General features: G+C 42.1%; 1 long non-coding RNA gene across 1 annotated transcript; it reads right to left on the reverse strand.

Moving 5' to 3' along the window:
- Positions 1 to 606: 606 nt before the first annotated feature.
- LOC147366841 (uncharacterized) lies at positions 607 to 2,142 on the reverse strand. The gene is made up of 2 exons (XR_015169495.1): positions 1,858 to 2,142; positions 607 to 1,558 (listed from the first exon to the last, which is right to left on the reverse strand). It is a non-coding gene; the product is annotated as an uncharacterized LOC147366841 (long non-coding RNA).
- Positions 2,143 to 20,680: the final 18,538 nt, after the last annotated feature.

The following is a 20,680-nucleotide window of genomic DNA, read 5'->3' on the forward strand; positions in this document are numbered from 1 at the left end:
TTATTCTTCTCTTCAAGTCCTGCTAAGAGAATGATGGGGAATTTTCTTCCTACACAGGAAGTCTTATTGTGGATGACAGTTCTGTTTCAAAATCAAAGCTGACCCCTTAGGTTCTGCCTAATTACAACTGCACAGAATGACAGTGCTCAGGCCAAAAGCCACTGGTGACCAGCATGAAGGATGCAAGTTACATTACTCCAAATACGCCTGTGTTGGCCTTCTTGGAAGTGTTTTAACATTTTTCTGATGTTTTCATCCACGCTGTCCATTGCTAACATTTTTTCAATGGATATAACCTTAGTCACTTAACACCATGACCTGTCATTAAGTAGTTGATTTTGAAGCAGACATTAATAGAATGTTGCCTTAGAAACTGCCATTAATAGTTTAATACAAAATCTGATATCTGGAGTAAAGAGAGCTTGGGAAGACTGGGAATAAGGTGGGGAATACAGGGTGTGACAGCAGAGAAGAGGGCACAGCTGAATTCTGATGCTAAGTTTGCTGCTGGTACTTTTGGTTTAAATAAGAGTCAGTGATAGAGATCTAGGAGAGAGCAGGTTTTGGAGAACCACCCTTGCAAGGAAATCAGGATGCCAGCATCTATTTTTACAGAATTTATAACTATTTATTTTTGGTCTAAGTAAATATCTGATGATAAATATCCAGTTCAGCTGGTCCCACAAGTGGAAATAAATCATCAAGTAACAAAGTCTGCCCTTGGAGGAAAAAAAAAGGGCAAACACTTTTGTAAATGAAGCAAGAAGTACATGATCAAAGATGAAATTTTCTGCATTTTGCTGTTTGGCCAGAGTTTTTTATCATTGGTCATGATTGAGGCTTGTTGTTTAGACCAGTGATTCTCAAGGTATGAGACCAGTAGCACCAGCACCACCTAGGAATTTGTTAGAAATGCAAATTTCTAGGTCCATAGCCCAGACCTATTGAATCAGAAACTCTGAGGATGGAGTCCAAGAACCTCCAGCTCAACAAGCTCTCCAGGTGATTTTGACCCACATTCAAGTTTGAGAATCACCGTTTTAGTCAAAGCACTCATGGTAGCGATAAAAAATTCACTCTGGACTATATACTTCAGTCGCTCAGTCGTGTCCGACTCTTTTCGACCCTATGAATCGCAGCACGCCAGGCCTCCCTGTCCATCACCAACTCCCAGAGTTCACCCAAACTCATGTCCATCGAGTCAGTGATGCCATCCAGCCATCTCATCCTCTGTCGTCCCCTTCTTCTCCTGCCTCCAATCCCTCCCAGCATCAGGGTCTTTTCCAATGAGTCAACTCTTTGCATGAGGTGGCCAAAGTATTGGAGTTTCAGCCTCAGCATCAGTCCTTCCAATGAACACCCAGGAATGGTCTCCTTTAGGATGGACTGGTTGGATCTCCTTGCAGTCCAAGGGACTCTCAAGAGTCTTCTCCAACACCACAGTTCAAAAGCATCAATTCTTCAGCGCTCAGCTTTCTTCACAGTCCAACTCTCACATCCATACATGACCACAGGAAAAACCATAGCCTTGACTAGATGGACTATATACTTAGCTTTCCTGAAAAAAAAAAGAAAAAACAAATCCAAGCCAAAACTGCAGCTGCTGCTGCTACCAAGGAAAAGAGGAAGAAAAAAAGAATCCAGTGAAGGAAGTTATTCTTTCATCAGGCTCATCAGCAGGAAACTAGGGCTCAGAGTCTGGTCCCTTCTCCAGCTAGGAGAGAAACAAAAAAAAGCCACAAGTTTTTGTTTTTTATCTAAGACAGTCTCCAGGCTCAGAAGGCCATGGGGGAGGGCTGCAGAAAGCAAGACCTCACCAGGGAAACACTGGTGCAACCACTCCAAGAAGGTGGCTACCTTTGCTGCCGTGGGTGCTCTTGGATTATTTACTGACAGTCATCAGAGGGCACTTCCTTCCGTTGTCACCAGGCCTCTCTTCTTCTCTAATCTGCCCTGGAAAAACACAAACAATGTTAGGACTGGATGTATAATAAAAGTAAATTGATTCTAATTGAAAATCTGAGGCTTTGCCCATGCCTGAAGTGCATGGAAGTTGTTAACATGTGTTTTGACCACTGCTTTCCGGATAGAGAAACTGTTCCTTTGTTAAATAACTATAGCTTGCAACAGGATAGCAGCAATTTTGAGCACCTGTTTCATGCCAGGCTCTATAGTAAGTGTTCAGTAATTACAAGATGAAAATATCACTCTTGGCTTCATCGAGCTTAGTCTAGTAGAAGCCACAAACCATTAGAATACAGTTGCTATAATGGAGGTTGCTATAAAGGAGGTTCAGACACAGAATGTGGATGCAAAGGGGCCCAAGTCTGCACTGAGACCAAGAAGGCACAGCAGAGGAGGCAGCCTCCAAACTAAGATGTACAAGGTATACAGTATTTTACCAGGCAGAGCACTGAGGACGGGGAGTTCTTTAGAAGAAATAATATGTACAAAAGGATGAGGGTCCAAGACAGCATAATCATTCAGGAAACTTCAATACAGTTCCAGCAGGAAAAGTCACAGGAGACTGAATTAAAAGACTGATAGATGATGTGAAAAGAGTAAGTCTTTAGGAAGGAAAACTTGATGGATGAAGAATAAAATAGACATCAGAAACTATTGATAAAGTCTGCCAATAATCCAGGTGCCCAATATGGGCACGATTAAGAAATGCATTTATTCTTTTGCATCATTTACAGAATTACTAAATATGCTATGTGCCCTAGACAGTTTTCCAGAGGCCAAGGATCAAATGGTGAGCAAAGCAGAAGTTGTGTCTGCCTTCATGGAGCTTGCAGTCTAGGAGGAAAGCCAGAGATTAAATATTGCATAAATAGTTCATTACAGTTATGCTGCATGCTATGAGAGAGTACAAGTCCCACGACTGCAAAGAGCAGGTAATGTGATCTTGTCTGAGAGTACCAGGGAAAAGGCGTCCCTGAGGAAGTGAATCCTAAGCTGCAAGAAGTGAAGGTTGAGGCAGGGGTAAAAGGAATTGAAATAAGGAATGCAGTAGACATAGAAAATAGGAGTTGTGATAGGTTGCACTACCGATTCCAGATACTCGACACACTTTCCCAACCCACGGATGTGGGACTTGAGTTTGCCAATGGCTGTGGCAAATGAAATGTGCACGGAATTGATTTGTCCATGACTGAGCAGAGGATTTGAAAGTGATTTCTAGTTCTGCCATTCCTCATTTCCCTTTCCCAAACCCTGTTTTGGGACGGCGTCTTCAGCCTGGATCCCAGAATGAAGAAGACAAATAGAGAGCCCAGAGTGGGAGTCGGTCCACAATCCACTCATAATATAACTTCGTGCTGTCAACCATGAAAACTGGGGGGAATTGTTTCTTACCCCAGCATAACCTAATGGTGGCTGACAAATACAGGAGAATAAAGCTTAACTGCTGGTTAGAGGTACAACATAAAAGAGTGGAGGAAAAAAAATGGAAGAGAACTTTAAACAGTGTAGCCTGAGCAATTAAAATTAAGTGACTGGGTTACTAACTCAAAAGGGAAGATAAGATAGAAAATAGTGATTTAGGCTTTGTATTAAATTAAAGGGCAGGCTGAATATTTGGGGAGACATGTTCTTTCAGTAACCAGAAAGGTAAATTAGGAGACCAAGGACAGGTCAGGATCAGAAAGATTTGTGGATCGTGACTTTAAAGGTGACATCTGAGCCCTGGGGTAAATGAGCTCACTGTGGGTAAGTGAGCTCACTGGGTCTCAGGAGAGAAAGAGAATGGAGGCGGGCAGAGGGCAGATCCTTGGGCATGGCTGCATTTCTCAGAGGCCTGAGTAACAAGAGGCACAAGTCCTGACAGACCGGAGCAGATGTGTTGGGTTGAGAAAAAATCAAGGATGCAACATCACCTACAAAGCAGCCTTGTCCCCCCAAAGCAGTGAACCTAAACTAGATCAAAACTACCATTCACGGGAGGTGAATCACCTGGAGATCTTGTTAAAAATGTTAAAAATGCAAATTCTGATTCTATAGTTCTTGTGTGTGTGCTCAGTCGTTTCTGACTCTGTGTGGCCCCTGGACTATAGCCCGCCTGGTTCCTCTGCCCATGGAATTTTCCAGGCAAGAATACTGGAGTGAGTTGCCATTTCCTATTCCAGGTAATCTTCCCAACCCAGAAAGACAAGCTGGGTCTCTTGCGTCTCCTGCATTGGCAGGCAGACTCTTTATCACTAGTGCCACCTGGGAAACCCAGGTGGGGTTGACTGGGGTCCAAGATTCTGCATTTCTAACAAACTCCCAGGTGATGCCAGTGCTGCTGGTCTGTTCACCAGATTTTAGAAGCAGGGCTCTGGGAATGGAAGCAAGGATAACATGCAGATGCAGTCAATAAATTCCAGATTAGGACTCCCTGGTGATCTCGTGGCTAAGATACCACATGCCTGATGCAGGGGACCCAGGTTCGATCCCTAGTCAGGGAGCTAGATACCACATGCCACAACCCTGCATGCTGCAGCTAAGACCCAGCACAGCCAAATAAATAAATAAAAATAAATATTAAAAAATAAAATAAATCCAGATTAAGGGAAACCCTTCATGACAACCTCATTTCTTAAAACAAAAAATGAGGAGGAAATTTCTAGATTTTCTCTAGAGATGTAACAACCAATACCAATTCTTTGTTTAGATCCTTAATCAAGGTATAAGCAAATGTTTTTTAGAGCAAGTGCAGAAATGTGAACACTGGATATTTGCTATGGGGGAATTATTGCTGACTGGAGAGATGTAGTGACGATGATTACATTTTAAAAGGTGATTCTTCAAGAGGGTACATACTTTATGATTCCATTTTTATGACATTCTAGAAAAGGCAAAACTAAGGAATTAAAGGGCTTCCCTAGTGGCTCAGACGGTAAAGCGTCTGTCTGCAATGCAGGAGACCCGGGTTTGATTCCTGGGTTGGGAAGAGCCCCTGGAGAAGGAAATGGCAGCCCACTCCAGTATTCTTGCCTGGAAAATCCCATGGATTGGAGAGCCTGGTAGGCTACCCTCCATGGGGTTGCAAAGAGTCGGACACAACTGAGCAACTTCACTTTCACTTTCAAGGAATTAAAATGGGCATCCCAGGTGGCACTAGTGGTAAAAAACCTGCCTGCCAATGCAGGAGACATAAAAGACTCAGATTTGAGCCCTGTGTCGGAAAGATCCCCTGGAGGAGGGCATGGCAACCCACTCCAGTATTCTTGCCTGGAGAATTCCATGGAGAGAGGAGCCTGGGGGGCTGAAGTCTACAGGGTCGCACAAAGTCGGACATGACTGAAGTGACTTAGCACACACTCGTGGTTACTTGAGGATGGGAGTCGGAGTTGGCTTCAAAAAGGCACAGGGAAATTTTGAGGAGTAATGGAACTATTCCATTTCCTGGGTGTGTGGTTATCTGACTGAGTTTCTAAAACCTCAGAACTGTACCTAAGAAAGGAAAATTTTACTGCATGTATTAATAAGTTATACCTTAATAAACCATGCCAAAATAAAAAATAAACCCCCAAAAAGGGACATGATTGTTTAGAGATACATACTGAAATATTTACAGATAAAACATTTCTGAGATTTGCTTTGAGATTTGGGGAAAGGGTGTTGGTTTGATCGTATAGAGGGAACGACATTGGCTTTAAAATGGCTTATTGTTGAACCTTAGTGGTTGAACCTGGGTGGTAGACCTGTAAAACTAGTCTCTCTACTTTCGATGTGTTTAAAATTTACCATAGTAAAGAGTTAAAAAAAAAAAATTACAGCAGCAAAGGGCTCTGTTAAATAGGATGTCTCCATAAGCACCTATATACCGCAGAGCACCAGAAAGGCAGGTTGGGGAACAAGTTCTGGGGGCTCCATCTTCACCAGGAAGTATCCTGAAAGTAGCAGTTCCGGTCCCACCCGTGGTTGTTACCTTCTCCTTCATTCTAAAGGACACAGGCCTGGCAGGGAAGTTATTCTCACCTGAGGAAGTGAATGGCAAAGGGCCTGAAGGGCACCTCCCCACCCCCAGGCCTCTGTGTGAGAAGGTCCTTTCACCAAAGGAGGCTTTGATAAACAAACCTACTATCAGCAGCCTGGGTGGGGTCCAGGCAGAGCTGTGGCCAAAGACTCCTTGGAACCAGGAAGCTCGAAGGGTCAGGGACTGGTTAGTACCACGCCTCACAGTCCAGGGGCCCTTGGGGCTGGGCTCTGTGGCTACTGAGATGGGTCGGGAGGGGTCTCCGGCACGTCACAGATATCACACTTGCTCACCGTGGCCTATACGTTTCACACTGCCTTCACTCTGCCTTGTCTTCAGCCTTTTGAACACCAAGAAACTCCTTGAGGAAATGGAGGTGGGAGGAGACCAGGTTGGGGTAAAATGTGAGCAAAGGGCAAATGAAATTTATTCGGTGGAAAAAAAAAAAAGGTACACGATTGGGCAGGAGCTTGAAGAAGAGTTATGGGATGGTCTTCTAGTAGAGGAGGGCCTTGAGCAAATTTTAATGCCCAGATAGAAAAACAGATTGAAAATGTAAAAGAGATGAAGGAGATGCAAAGAAGTGAAATATAATTTGCCTGGAGAGAAGGGACACCATGGAGTAGACATATTGTTTTGTCCCAGAATCCTCTCCTTTTCTGGGACCTTCTCTTGCCCACCTCCCACCTTCCCCTGCCCCCACCGCCATTCAGCTGGCTACCATAGGAACAGCCGTGTTAACACCCTGTGACCCAACTCCATGGCTAGAGTTCATTGACTTGGCTCAGGCTGACTAATCAGAATGAACCCATGGGAATCTGGAAGCAGAACTGAGCTCTTCCAGTTTCATCTAGCTGTCTAATGGAATGGAGATTTGAACTGAGGCACTATTGGTAACTTGTTCCAATGGATGGAGACATAGGCAGAACTGGTACCCAGCATAAGAGAATAATGAAGCAGTTCCAAAGAGAACTGTATAGACAAGAGACAGTCTTGGTGGAAAAGAAGTCCCTGGTTTGAGTTCTGCTTAGAGATCTAGCTGCACAGAAATGTTCCGAAGATAAACTGGAACCCTCATAGTGAAGTCACATTTTTGCTTCAGCTAGTTTGGATAGGATTTCTGTGACTTAAAACCAAGTGTCCTAACAGAACTCTATGCAAAGAAAGAGGGGAATATGGAGGCTGTATATGAACACCTGGACACATGTGGAGGGTGAGAGAAGATTGAAGCAATTCATTGTTGTTTAATCACTAAGTCGTGTCCAACACTCTGTGACCCTATAGACTGCACCCCACCAGGCTCCTCTGTCCATGGGATTTCCCAGGCAAGAATACTAGAGAGATTTGCCATTTCCTTCTCCAGGCAATCGTCCCGCCCAGGGATCAAACCATTGTCTCCTAGAGCTCCTGCATTGGCAGGTGGATTCTTTACCACTGGGCCACCTGGGAAGCCCCAAAGCAATTCATACCTCTGCAAGAAATGGGAAGAAACACTGTCTACTGAAAAAGAGAGGTCCAGGTAAGAGGTCAAGGGCTTTAAAGTGAAGAAGATTGGGGCCGAGAAGATCTTTTTTTTTTTTTTAACTAAATTCTCTAATCGTTATAATAGTTGGAGGCAAGAATGTAAAATTTAGTATCTTCTGTAGATAGAGACAGTCATTACCAGGAAGGTTACAAGCTAGACACCATGAAGAGCCACAGATTTTTCTTCTTTCTAATTAGCTGTGCAGCCTGGGGAACAAATGGTAAGTTAGAGGACACTTGACCCTCCTCTGAAGTGTGAAAATGTAAAGAAATTTAATCCTAGAAATATCTGACAATTCCCAAAGTGAGTGGACCCACCACAAGGGCTGGGATTTCTCTCCATATGAAGACATTACGAATGTATTTTAGGGTATGCATTTTGAAGAAACCTTTGACAGGATTTATAGTAATAATTTCAGAGAATAATTCGGGTATCTCCTTGCAGATACCAACGAACTACAAACAGCTCATGAATTTTCGTCATGGCGACCTTTCGGGCCAATCAGTGAGGAACAGGAAGTGGATGGGATTGGACCCAGGCTATATCTGAGCCACAGCTCTCCCCGCCCTCCCTCTCTGGTGCTTCTAGGATCTGTGTGGTTTCCTACTGGATGACGACTTCGACTAGATTAAATCCCACTCTCAACTTCCACTCATGGAAGAAACTGCTGGAACCTCAGTGCCAATTTTTTATGAAATTGCCATGTGAATTTGTTGAGTCCAGAAGGTGTGTTCTCAGTAATGCCTCAAGGCTGTCCACCAACTGAATTAATCCACAGCATCTCAGCACCAAGTTCAGCCTGCCATCTCCTCCTCGTAGCAAGATCAGCCTAGGCTGGAACCCTCAGGGAAAGCCTCCCCAAAGCACCACAGCTTAGAGGGAGGGGAAAGGAAACATTCCTGGAAATGAGAGTGACAGGAGCAGAGTTAGAGGGATGTAGGTGATGACAGGTGATGATGTGGTGAGGATGGTGAGGACGACTAACGCTCATTGAGAGTCTACCATACTCACTCCCAGAGCTGTTTAACTCTTTTCAAGTGTAAGTTCATTTATCTCTGACACAAACTCTATAAAGAAGGTATTACCACTATTTTACAGATGGCGAAATTAAGGAATGGAGAGAATGAAATGCATAAGTTGTCCAAGGCCACATAGCTATTAAAGAATGAAAATAGGTGGGACAAAAAGAAGATTGCTGTGATATAGTGACTTAATCTGATTTAAAAAAAAAAGATTTATTCTAGTATTTTTCTCGTCATCCCCTTTCCTTCCTGCCCACCACCAAATATTTCATCAACATATGCCAGAGCTTGTTTTCCACAAACCTGCAAAAACGTCCCTTAGCCCCTGACCCAAGGGGTGAGAAAGCCATTGTAATTCTTGCTCCTGCATATACTTAGAGGAATACTGGCAAGAAGTTTTCCTAACTTCATTTCTTTGATTTAGCTTCCTTTCCCAAACACAGCATGGCATGTTTTAAAATTAGTTTCTTCCTACAAGTAGAAATTGCCCTTGAAATTTAGTTTTTGTCTAAATGATCTTTCTTTCCTGTTTTCTTGACTTGAGCCAAATATGAGACAGCTTACTGAAATGCTCAAGTTCCATTTCCTTCCTTACTACTTCTCTTCCTTTCTGTGTTTACACCTCCTTTTGGAAAATGCCTCTTTCCCTAAACACACTTGAAAAACTCATTTTCTCGGTGAGTTAGGGGAAATTTTATTGGGCTGGCCAAAAAGTTCCCTTGGATTTTTCTCTAAGACGTTTTGGGAAAACCCAAGCAAACTCTTTGACCAACCCAATACCTTTACTGAGTGCTTTGAGAAGTACTTTAACTCAGTGCTGCTGCTGCTGCTGCTAAGTCGCTATTGAATACAAAATGTGTTCCATTTAGTCGGGCTCTTCATAGTCAAGAGACTTGACCTTTGGGCCCTGTTAGGAGTTGGATTGTGTCCCCCACAAATTCTCACGTAGAAGTCCTAATCCCCAGTATTTCAGAATATAACTGTATTTTGAAGATCCGGTCTTTAAAGAGATAATTCAGTTAAAATGAAATTATTGGGCAGGGCTCTAATTCAATATGACTGGTGTCCTTAGAGGAAGAGGAGATGGGGACCCAGACACACACAGAGGAAAGGCCACGTAGATATGAGAGAGAACATGGCCAGCTACAAGCCAAGGAGAGGCCTCAGAGGAAACCAATCCTCTGACACCTTGGCCTCAGATTTCTAGCTCCACCCAGAATTGTGAGAAAATTTATTTCTGTTTTTCAGTCACCTCGTTTGCGGTATTTTGTTATGGCATCCCCAGCATGTTAGTACGGGCCCCCCACTCCAAACCCACCTTTTACATTTGAGTCACTCAGCCTTCAAGCCTACGTACCTGAAAGTGCCTGGATCTCTCTGCTTGTGTATCCCACTGACGATTAACACTCAGTGTGCTCCCATTTCTACCACCTCTCAGCCCGACAACCACCATTCTAATCCTACTTCTATGAGTTCTGCTCTTTTTATTTTTAGATTCCACAAATCAGTGAGGCCACACAGTATTTTGTCTTCTGATTTATTTCCCTCAGCATAACACCCTCAAGAGCTGTCCCTGTTATTGCAAATAGCAGTTTTTTTAAAAATGGATGAATACTATTCCATTACAGATAGACAGATACCAAATTTTCTTTCTTTTTCTTTTTTTGTAGAATATTAGTTCCCCTAGCAGGGATTGAACCCAGGGACCCTGCAGTGGGAGTGCCAAGTCCTAAGACCTGGACCATCAGGAAAAAATTTCTTTATTTATTCATCTGTCAGCAGACACTTAGGTTGTTTTCCTGTCTTGCCTATTGTGAATAATGCTGCAATGAACATAGGGGTGCAGATATCTCTGAGAGGTCCTGTCAGTTCCCTGGGATGATGGGTTACTTTCAGAATTGCAGTCTTGCTGGATGAGAGCCAGTTATGTGATGTGGCTGGGTCTGTGGGGGTGGGCGGACTCCCTAGCTGGCAGGATGTTACCAGAGGTTTGGGCAAGTGTAAATTCTGTCTGATCTGGTATGTCTGGTATGGGACTACCTCTAGTACTTTGTTCAATATTCTGGTAGGATCTGCTTCAGTTTCCACAGCTGGGTCCTCAGGAAGCAGCCTACTAGCAGGTACCTGGAGTTCTTACCAGGTCCATGGGAGGACCTGGTAATTGGATGAATCCCTGGACAGGCACAACTGATTCTGGACTGTGGCTGAGAAGGGGTGAAACCGAGGCCCATGGTTATTTCAGGTTTCACATACAAGAGTAAGGTCTGCAGACCTTATTGGAGGTGTGGAGGTCTGGAGGTGTGGATTGGAGGGTCTCCTACCAGGTTCCCTGGGTGGGCTGGACGGCTTCATAGCCATGATCAGAGGCGCTGGAACCAAGTATAGGGCCATTTTAGGGTTTAGAGCGTCTGCTGCTGAGTCCTTCCATCAGCAGGACTGTTTGCTAACTGTGACTAGGATGGACTGAATCCCAGTTAAAGGTTATTTTAAAATCTACAGTTTGACTGAGTTAGGAGGGATATATGCAAGGATTCCCAGATCACAGGCAAGACTGGCTAGACCCCGTTCATAAGCCACTTCGGAATCTACAGCAAGACTGAGGTCTGAGTGCCTGTTGTCAAATGCATGGATAGGCGTGACACCTTCTGGGTCCCTTAGTGAACAGTGCTGGTGACAGAACCAAAGCCAAATGGTGCTGTAGCCGAGTCCTCAGATACAGAGGACTGTATTTCATATTCCATTTCATATTCTTGCCTCCTTTGTCATAGATTGACCATGTAAGTGTGGGTTTATTTCTAGGCTCTCTATTCTGTTCCATTGATCCATATGTCTCTTTCTATGCCAGTAGCATACTGTTTTGATTACTGTAACTTCATTATATTTTAAAATCAGGGAGCATGATGCCTCTAGTTTTCTTCTTCTTTCTCATTTGGAGTCTTTTATGTTTTCATACAAATTTAGAATTGTATGTTTTAGTTTTGTGAAAAATGACTTTTTAAAAGAAATTGGGTTGCAGTGCCAAATTGTGGGACCTTAGTCCTCTGTATCTGAGGACTGTTTCAAGTCTGTGACCAGTGAAGTCAGCACCCTGGATTCAGGACTACCTTCACAAAATATCTCTCCCTGGTTTGGGACTGGACTAAGGTTTCACAATAAACTTGGGTCCCAAAGCTGCCACAAAGGCACTTTTCTCCCTGATGGATGCTGAATGGTTGTCTTTGATGAGAGGGGTAGGAGCAAGAAAGTATTCAGCCATCTTGCTGATGTTATTTTGAATATTCCTTTTATGATGGATGATATATCTCATCATCCTCATCATCTCATCATCTCTTGGAATTTGCATTTCCTTGGTGATTAGTGATGCTGAGTATCTTTTTGTTTGCCTGTTGACCACTTTTATGACTTCTCTGGAAAAATGTCTATTCATGTCCTCTGGCCATTTTTCATCCTTTTTTTTTTTTTTGAGTAAACAAGTTCTTTGTATATTTTGGATATGAACCTATTATGGGATATATTGTTTGCAAATATCTTCTCCCATTCATAGGCAGACTTTCCATTTTGTTGATAGCTTCCTTCACTGAGCAAAAGTTTTTTTAGTTTGGTGCAAGATTTATTTTTACTTTTGTTTCCCTTGCCTGAATAGACACATCAAAAAAAAAATATTGGTAAGACCAATATCAAAGAGCGTACTGCCTTTGTTTTTTCTTTTCTTGGAGGTTGATAGTTTCAGATCTTGTACTTAATTTTTTTTAATGGTATATAAATTTAATAAGAAGAGCAGATAAAACCATATCCTTCTTAATTAATTTACCAGGAAATTAAAGGAAACAGCATAAAGTTATTTGCCTTACCTAGAATTTTACCAGATTGTGGACCTTATGAGTTAGCTTGAAGCCTTTAATTTTGGGTAATTTACTTGCTTTGAAAGATGACAACTTGAAAGACTGAAGGGCTAAAATAGTTATATTCAGTCAGGGTTCAGTTACAAGAGACAAACTACTCTAGCCTGTGGACTGGACTGCTAAGAATGACTCCTATTTTGTTTTGGTTTTCATTTTGTCTGTGCCAGATCTTAATTGCAGAATGTAGGATCTTTTTTTAATTTATTTATTTTAATTGGAGGCTAATTACTTTACAACATTGTGTTAAGTTTTAATTCATTTTGAGTTTGTTTTTGTCTATGGTGTGAGAAAGCAGTCCAGTTTCTTTTGTACGTAGCTGTCCTGTTTCCCCAACACTATTTTTCCCATTTCATATTCTTGCCTCCTTTGTCATAGATTGACCATGTAAGTGTGGGTTTATTTCTAGGCTCTCTATTCTGTTCCATTGATCCATATGTCTCTTTCTATGCCAGTAGCATACTGTTTTGATTACTGTAACTTCATTATATTTTAAAATCAGGAAGCATGATGCCTCTAGTTTTCTTCTTCTTTCTCATGATTGTTTGACCATTTGGAGTCTTTTATGTTTTCATACAAATTTAGAATTGTATGTTTTAGTTTTGTGAAAAATGACTTTTTAAAAGAAATTGGGTTGCAGTGCCAAATTGTGGGACCTTAGTTTCCTGATCAGGGATTGAACCTAGGCCCCAGGCAGTGAGAGCATGGAGTCCTAACCAGTGCATAGCCAAGGAATTCCCTGACTTTGGCGTTTTGATAGGAACTACATTAAGTCTGTAGATTGCCTTGTGTAGTATGAATTATTGATCCTTTCTAATGTATTTTTTATTTCCATTATTGTATTTGGCTGTGCTTGATTCTTCTTTATATATTTTTACTCTATCAAATTTCTCACTGTGTTCATCCAGTCTTTTCCCAAGTTCATTGAGTCTCTTTATGGTCTTTACCTTGGACTCTCTATCAGGTAAACTGCTTATTACCACTTTGTTTAGTTCTTTTTCTGGAGTTTTGTCTTGTTCCTTTGTTTGGATATGTTGGTAGGTGGAGCTGGCCAATAGTCTGATTAGCTACTAGGCCCTATCTCACGCAGTGTCTGCTGGTTACATGGCCCAGGGGATCCTGGGGCTGGTACTCACCTGCTGATGGGTGGGGCCAGGCCCTGGAGCTGATAGGTTTGAGGGAAAAACTAAAGAGATTTATGGGTAATCAGTAAAATTAAAAAATGGGCTGCATAGTAGAATGTATTATATAAATAATAAGTTTTAGATGGGATAACAATATTGAGGCTATGTGTTCTTAGAATATATCCTTAAGTATTCAGAAGTGAAATACTTCTGAATTTCAAATGGCTTAGAAAAAATAGTATATGCATGCATATATATATATAATATATATATATATATATAAAATATATATCATATGTTATCCACAAGAACAAAATATCTAGGAATAAACTTAGTCAAGCAGGGGAAAGACTTACATACTGAAAACCACAAAACAGTACTGAAAAAAATTAAAGATGACCTAAATACATAGAGAGACATATCATGTTCATGAGGTGAAAGACAATGTCATAAAAATGGCAATACTCCCCAAATTGATATATAGGTTAAATGCAATCCATATCAAAATTCCAAGAGCATACATTGCATACAGGAGTAAAAAATTCATATGGGATCCCAAAGAACTAAAAAAAAGCCCTCAAAAAAGTCAAGGACTCCAGTTCCTGATTTTGAAACCTACTGCAAAGCTACACATCAAAATAGTGTGGTGCTGGCATAAAGAGAGAGATACATAAATCAATGGAACAGACTCGAGAGGCCAGAAATAAACTTGTACATCTACGGCCAATTGATTTTCAACATAAGTGCCAAGGTCATTCAAAGAGGGAAAGGATATCCTCTTCAACAAATGGTGGTAGGACAACTGGATGTCCATGTGCAAAAGAATGGAGTTGTGCTCCCAACTGCAAACCACATTAACAAACTAACTCAAAATGGATCAACAACCTAAATACAAGAACTCAAACCATAAAGTTATTGGAGAAGAATATAGGGATTTGGGATTTGGCAATGGCTTTGTCTCAGATATGAGAATGTGAGCACAATCAACAACAGACAAATTAGATAACTGGAATATATCAAAATTTAAAACCATTGTACATCTATGGACTTTATCAAGAAAGTGGAAAGATACCTATAAAATGGGAAAAAATATTTGGACATTATATATCTAATAAGGGTATAGCATTCAGAATATATAAAGAAATTTTACAATTCAATAAGAAAACAAGCCAATTCAAATATACGAAAAGAGCCCTTGTGGGATTATGAAATGGTGCAACTTCTATGGAAATTCAGTTCAGTCGCTCAGTCGTGTCTGACTCTTTGCAACCCCACGAATCGCAACACGCCAGGCCTCCCTGTCCATCACCATCTCCCGGAGTTCACTCAAACTCATGTCCATCGAGTCAGTGATGCCATCCAGCCATCTCATCCTCTGTCGTCCCCTTCTCCTCCTGCCCCCAATCCCTCCCAGCAACAGAGTCTTTTCCAATGAGTCAACTCTTCGCATGAGGTGGCCAAAGTACTGGAGTTTCAGCTTTAGCATCATTCCTTAAAATTTAAAATTGAATTACCATATGATCCAGCAATCTCACTTCTAGATATATATACAAAAGAATTGAAAACAGGGTCTCCAAGAGATATGCACGTCTATGTTAATACCAGAATTGACAACAGCTAAGAAGTGGAAGCAATCCAAATGTTCACCAACAGACAGATGGATACATAAAATGTGGTATATAAATACAATGAAATATTTTTCAGTCTTAAAAAGGAAGGAAATCTTGTCACATGCTACAGCATGGATGACCCTTGAGGACATTATGTTTAGTGAAATAAACCAGCCACAAGAAGACATGTACTGTATGATTCTAATTGTATCAATTACCTAAAGTAGTCAAATTCATAGATATATAAGACTGATGGTTACCAGGGATGAGGAGAAGGGAAAAAGAGAGCTGTTTTATGAGTCCAGAGTTCCAGTTTTGCAAGAGGAAATAGTTCTGGAGATAGTTTCACAGCAACGTGAATATATTTAACACGACTGAACTGCATACTTAAAAATTGTTAAGACGGTAAATTTCATGTCTTTTACCACAATAAAAAATGCACTAGAAAAGACAAAAACCTGAGGAATAGTTCTGGATTTTACTATTTGCCTCATATTAACTCACTACTACTACTTCAATAAAAATAGAGCTTAGAAAAAAAAAGGGCAAAGGGCTTGAATAAACATTTCTCTACAGAAAATATACAAATGGCCAAGATGCTCAACATAATTAGTCATTAGGGACATGAAAATCAAGACCACACTGAGGTACCACTTCAGACCCGCTACTGCTGCTGCTAAGTCGCTTCAGTCGTGTCCGACTCTGTGCGACCCCATAGACGGCACCCCATCAGGCTCCCCATCCCTGGGATTCTCCAGGCAAGAATACTGGAGTTGCCATTTCCTTCTCCAATGCATGAAAGTGAAAAGTGAAAGTGAAGTTGCTCTGTCCGACTAGGAAGACTATAATTTAAAAGGAGAGATAAAGTAACAAAATAACAAATGCATACATTTCTGAGGAGAATGAAAAATGAAACCGAACAGTTTAGCAGTTCTCCTAGGAGGCACAGAATTACCACATGACCCAGCAGTTCCTCCTATATACCCCAAAGGACTAAAAATAGGTACTCAACATACCACCACTATTTACAGTAGTCAGAAGTTGGAAACAGGACTTCTGGTGGGAAACAGGACTTCTAGCGCCACCTGGCAGGCTGAAATCCTGTTTGATCATCTGATATTAATGTAAAGAGTGTGCCCAAATGATGCCTTTAAATTCAGTGTATGTAATTTTTGTTGTTAAGGTGAAATTGACACAGCATAAAATCATTCATTTTCACATGAACAATTTAGATCACAGTGTTGTGCAATCACCACCTCTTGCCTGGTGGTCCAGTGGTTAAAAATCTGCCTGCCAGCACAGGGGACATGGGTTTGATCCCTGGTCCAGGAAGATTTCATATTCTATGGGGAAACTAAGCCCCTGCACCACAACTACTGAGCCTGCATTCTGGAGTCTGCTGGCCACAACTACTGAGCCCACCCACCCTGGAGCTCATGCTCCGCAGCAGGAGAAGCCACCACGTTGAGAAGCTGCAACTAGAGAGTGGCCCTCATTTGCCACAACTGGAGAAAGCACAGCAATGAAGACCCAGTGCGGCCAAAACTAAACTTTAAAAAAAAGTTGGAAACAGCCCAAATGTCTATTGGTGGATGAATGGATAAACAAACTGCGACCTACACGTACAAAGTGATATTATTCAGTCATTAAAAGGAATTAAAAAACAGATACGCACTACAATGTGGATGAATGTAAAAAAAATTTGAAGGCAGATACAGAGATCACATACTGTATAATTTCATTTATATGAAATATATAGATTAAGTAAATTCATATAGACAGTGCACAGATTGTGGCTACTAGGGGCTGGTGGAAGAGGGGAATGGGGAGCAATTGCTTAATGGATATAAGGTTTCCTTTTGGGGTGATGAAACTGTCTTGGCACCAATAGAGGTGCTGACCAAACAACACTGTGAGTGCTAAATGCCACTGAATTAATTGTTCACGTAAAAATGAATGGTTTTATGCTACGTCAATTTCACCTCAATAACAAAAATTACATATACTGAATTTAAATACATCATTTGGCCACACTTTCTACATTAATATCTTCCCTTGTAGCTCAGTTGGTTAAGAATCTGCCTGCAGTGCAGGAGACCTGGGTTCGATTCCTGGGTCAGGGAAGATCCTCTGGAGAAAGAAATGGCAACCACTCCAGTATTCTTGCTTGGAAAATCTCATGGACATAGGAGCCTGGTGGGCGGCAGTGCATGGGGTCGCAAAGAGTTGGGCACGACTGAGCGACTAACACTTACTTATTACACAGGATTTGGGCCTCCCAGATGGCGCTAGTGGTAAAGAACCTAACTGCCAATGCAGGAGATATAAGAGTCATGGGTTTGATCCCTGGGTCAGGAAGATCTCCTGGAGGAGGCCATGATAATCCACTCCAGTATTTTTGCCTGGAGAATCCCATGGACAGAGGAGCCTGGTGGGCAACAGTCCACAAGGTCGCAAAGAGTCAGACACAACTGAAGCGACTTACCACACAAATAGGGTTTAGCACAATCTTTCAACTTTGAATGTGAAGCAGGCCTAAACTCAAAACTTTGTGATACCGAAGCAGAAGATGGATGTGATAATCTTGGAAAGTAAAAATTTATTTTAAACGTAGGGGTTTTTTTCTTGAGGAAAAACTATGGAGTAAATACGTAATAGTGTTCCATTCTTCAGGGTACTGTGGGTTTCAAAGTTAGATCACCTGGATTTTCATTCTCCCAACAATGTTCTGGAGGACTATCAAATGCACCGTATTTTCCCTGCATCTTTCTGTTCTATTAAGAGCTGAATCATTGCTGATTCAAGATTTACTGTAATACACTCAACTCATTCTTCCTCTGCTGGCTCCATACTACCACACTCTGAAAGACTAATACATATCAAAACTAGGGTTATGATCACATATTACTGAGCCTTACTTATTAAGAGCCATGCATTTTACTGCTTCCTGAGTATACCTTAGTGAAGTTATGAGACCTAGCCTAATTTACCATCTAGTATGCAGACAGACCATAAGCAGACCATTTATGTATCATGATTAAATAGTACTATAAAGGAAAATTATAACTGGAATTCCAGTTGAGCTATTTCAAATCCTGAAAGATGATGCTGTGAAAGTGCTGACCTCAATATGACAGCAAATTTGGAAAACTCAGCAGTGGCCACAGGACTGGAAAAGGTCAGTTTTCATTCCAATCCCAAAGAAAGGCAATGCCAAAGAATGTGCAACTACCGCACAATTGCACTCATATCACACGCTAGCAAAGTAATGCTCAAAATTCTCCAAGCCAGGCTTCAGCAATATGTGAACCGTGAACTTCCTGATGTTCAAGCTGGTTTTAGAAAAGGCACAGGAACCAGAGATCAAATTGCCAACATCCACTGGGTCATGGAAGAAGCAAGAGAGTTCCAGAAAAACATCTATTTCTGCTTTATTGACTATGCCAAAGCCTTTGACTGTGTGGATCACAATAATCTGTGGAAAATTCTGAAAGAGATGGGAATACCAGACCACTTGATCTGCCTCTTGAGAAATTTGTATGCAGGTCAGGAAGCAACAGTTAGACCTGGACATGGAACAACAAACTGGTTCCAAATTGGGAAAGGAGTACATCAAGGCTGTATATTGTCACCCTGCTTATTTAACTTATATGCAGAGTACATCATGAGAAACGCTGAACTGAAAGAAGCACAAGCTGGAATCAGGATTGCCGGGAGAAATATCAATAGCCTCAGATATGCAGATGACACCACCCTTATGGCAGAAAGTGAATAGGAACTCAAAAGCCTCTTGATGAAAGTGAAAGTGGAGAATGAAAAAGTTGGCTTAAAGCTCAACATTCAGAAAACAAAGATCATGGCATCTGGTCCCATCACTTCATGGGAAATAGATGGGGAAACAGTGGAAACAGTGTCAGACTTTATTTTTTTGGGCTCCAAAATCACTGCAGATGGTGACTGCAGCCATGAAATTAAAAGACGCTTACTCCTTGGAAGAAAAGTTATGACCAACCTAGACAGCATATTCAAAAGCAGAGACATTACTTTGCCAACAAAGGTTCGTCTAGTCAAGGCTATGGTTTTTCCTGTGGTCATGTATGGATGTGAGAGTTGGACTGTGAAGAAGCCTGAGCGCGGAAGAACTGATGCTTTTGAACTGTGGTGTTGGAGAAGACTCTTGAGAGTCCCTTGGACTGCAAGGAGATCCAATCAGTCCATTCTGAAGGAGATCAGCCCTGGTGTTCTTTGGAAGGAATGATGCTAAAGCTGAAACTCCAGTACTTTGGCCACCTCATGCGAAGAGTTGACTCATTGGAAAAGATTCTGATGCTGGGAGGGATTGGGGGCAGGAGGAGAAGGGGACGATAGAGGATGAGATGGCTGGATGGCATCACTGACTTGATGGACGTGAGTCTGAGTGAACTCCGGGAGTTGGTGATGGACAGGGAGGCCTGGTGTGCTGCGATTCATGGGGTCGCAAAGAGTCGGACACGACTGAGCGACGGAACTGAACTGATAAAGGAAAATAGTGCTACACTAGAGAGGAATACAATTTCCGGTTGTGTGGTCAGGAAAGGCTTCTCTTAAGAGGGACATGTAAGCTGAAAGCCTTGCATGGCATTAACAAATGGCAAAAGCTGAGTTTTTGACTGTGAAAAATATATGAAAGTAGGTTAAGAAATTTGGAAAGTATTTAACTGTAGTGGGAAATAAATTGTGCATCTCCAACAATGGAGTGACAGAACTTTGCGTTTTAAAAAGATCGCAGAAAAAAGGCAGAAAGCAGAGAGGCTCTACACCGGGACTAGGAGTAAACTATGGTTAACTGGCTTCCAAGAAACGCTGGCTGAATGCATCGTTCTGTGATAGAACTGCAGGTGGCGATAGTGGTAAAGAACCCGCCTGCCAATCCAGGAGACAGAAGGGACGCGGGTTCCATCCCTGGGTCGGGAGATTATCTGGGGGAGGGCATGGCAACCCACTCCAGTATTCTTGCCTGAAGAATCACATGGACAGAGGAGCCTGGAGGGCTTCATTCCATGGGGTCCCAAGAGTCGGACTCGACCCAAGGAACTTAGCACTCACGCACGTGACAGAACGATGACTGCAAAGCGGTTAAAGGACGTGGATGATCAAGTATTTAAGAAAAATCAAACCACAATTTTTCAAGACCGGAACCAGGGCAGGGCACGCTCCTAAACTGGAAATCTTCGGATGGAGCCTGAGGTACAGGAGAGCGCAGGATAGTCGAACTCCGATCCCGCCTCCTTCCTTGGTATCATCAGAAGCAGTGTCCGGGACCGAGCAGAACTGCTTCCTAACCCAGAATCATAAGGGAAAGAACAAGCAGTAGAAAAACTAGTCTTCCGTACTAAACCTGTGCCGCCTCGTACGCACCGCCTACCGACTCTTATCTCCCAACCGCTGATTAACCCCACCCCGGAAGTACTGCCTACCAATACTCACTTCCACTATACCAGGCGTCTACACATCTCGCGAGAACTGGAAGAGCCTATGTGACCTGGGCTAAGCGGAAGT

This window comes from Bos grunniens, chromosome 8 (genome assembly GCF_055505025.1).
Source record: "Bos grunniens cultivar Pamir isolate PY7600 chromosome 8, Bosgru_T2T1.0, whole genome shotgun sequence".
NCBI classification, from domain to species: Eukaryota; Metazoa; Chordata; class Mammalia; order Artiodactyla; family Bovidae; genus Bos; species Bos grunniens.